We start from the raw sequence: 2466 nt of genomic DNA on the forward strand, positions 1-2466 counted from the left end.
TATATCGGATACGGAGGTGCAATGCAATATTTGTCAACAAATATATATGTATAAAAGTAGAGGCAATCAAGGAGGTATAGGTACGTTAATGAGACATATAGGTGATATTCACGAAAGAGAGTTAAAAATTGCACAAGGTGGTGAGAAGGTTGGTGGGCCCACACAAACTAGAATGGACCCAGCAACCGGCCATGTAATGAAGAAGTATAATAAATTGAGGGACTGGAAAGAAATAGCTAAAATGGTAGCTGTGGGTTGTTTGCCTTTTTGTTTTCCTTCTTCTGATGCCTTTATTCATTATATTTAAGCAATTTATAATCCTATGTTTAATGGTATTCCTAGAAGTACTTGTCGGGCAGATATTTTTAGACTTCATTCACAATATTATTTTTATTTATCAACATTGTTAAAAAATATTCAATGTAAAATGTCCCTAACTTCTGATCTTGGGCGTGCAGTAAATAAAAATGATTATTTAACCATTACTTGTCACTGGATAGATAGTAGTTTTGTTATGCAAAAACGTATTCTTACTTTTTTATATGATGAAGACCGTAAACATACTGGAGATTTTATTGCTGATTCGATTGATAAAGTTGCAGAATTTTATGGTATCGAAAATAAAATCTTATGTATTGCTTTTGATAATGCTTCTAACAATAAGACTGCTATAACAAAATTAAAATCTAAGCTATCTCCGTTGTTACCTGAAATTTTTCATATTAAATGTGCATGTCATATCTATAATTTAATTGTCAGAGATGGTCTTGAGTTTTTTGAGTTTTATATTGAAAAAATTCGGCTTGCCGTTGGTTTTATTCAAGAAAATAATCGTAGAAGTAGAATTAGAGACTTTAAACTTAAATGTGAACAAAATGGACTTGCACCGATATTGATGCCTGAAGAATGTGATACTAGATGGAATGCTACGTATGATTTTTTAAAAACTTGTTATAAATATAGGGTTCCTATTACACTATCTGTTAACCAATATTGTGGTTCGTTTGCTGATTCTGGTGATTTCATGCTACATGATTCTGATTGGATTGTAATTAATGATCTTATTAAGTTTTTGAAATTTTTTATATAGCTACGGTTGAATTTTCTGGTGCTTATTATCCTACTGTTTGTAATATTTTTTGCATATATAACCAATATTTCTGGTTTGCTCAAAGAATATAAAAATAAAGAAGGCTACAAAGAAGCTGTCGGTGCCATGTTTGCTAAATTTAAAAAAATTTTTTTTTCAGTTCTCCCTATTTACTTAGTTGGTGTTATGTTAAATCCGTGTATGAAATATAATACTATGTGTTACTTTAGTACTTTTATTTATTCTAATTTAAAGATAAATACTAACAATGATTTTCAACAAGTACAACCTGATTTGTGGACGACTATGGGTGATGCGAATGAATACATAGATAAATTATATAATCACTATGTTGATTTAGTTGATTTAGCCGTACCTACAAATATCACTCCAACTGTCGCTCCTCATCCTCCTGAGGAGCCATCATCTTCTAAAAGGCCGGCACATAGTGATTTTCCTGATTACTTTTATGATTTAACTTGTTGAAACAGTGTTGAGGAAGGAGCTTACGCATCAACTTATCCAGAAGAGCTTAAGCAATATCTTCGGTCGCCGCTAGAGGAACGCAGATGACGAATCAACGCGTTGGATTAGTGGAGGGGTAATGAAACACAATATCATGTGCTTTCAAGATTAGCTAGAGATATCTTGAATGATCCAATGTAAATCGTTAATCGGAGAATGCTTTTAGTCAGGGACGACAACAACTTGGAGACAACCGACATTCATTGGGAAGCAATGCAATGAATGTTCTAGTGTGCCTTAGAGATTGGATTAGAGCCGAACAAAGAAATCAAGGAATGAAAAAGGAGCCGAACGATGAGCAGAAACTTAACGAAATTATGACTTCACGGGAGAACTCAGAATCAAGTCCAATGCATAATTATGCCCCCGTTGACTTTGACTATCCTATGCAAGTTTCCGTTAATATTAACATGAATGAGTTGAAAAAAATGATGTAAAATTTGTAGATTTTTTATTCATGTAAATTATAAATTTTGGATCATTTTGCAATTAATAAAATTCAATATTCATTCATTCCTTAGTTCTTACTTCGTAATTTTTTCCATTTAATGATTTAAATTGAATTTCTAGTTTAAGTTAAAAACTTAGTTTTAATATATTATTAATTTACTATTAAGTATTATACTATTATTAATTTATTATATTAAGTAGCATATGTTTTATTTAAAATAGTGTATATATTTTCTAAAGTAGTATATATTTAACGTATACATGTGTATATATTTTATAAATTAGTATATAACTATATATATAATGTGTGTATATATTGTAGCATATATATTATAGTATATTTTATTTAAAGTAGTACATATATATTGAATGGTACGTATATATGTGTATATATCTTCTAT

Source organism: Capsicum annuum, chromosome 6 (assembly GCF_002878395.1).
Source record: "Capsicum annuum cultivar UCD-10X-F1 chromosome 6, UCD10Xv1.1, whole genome shotgun sequence".
NCBI lineage: Eukaryota > Viridiplantae > Streptophyta > Magnoliopsida > Solanales > Solanaceae > Capsicum > Capsicum annuum.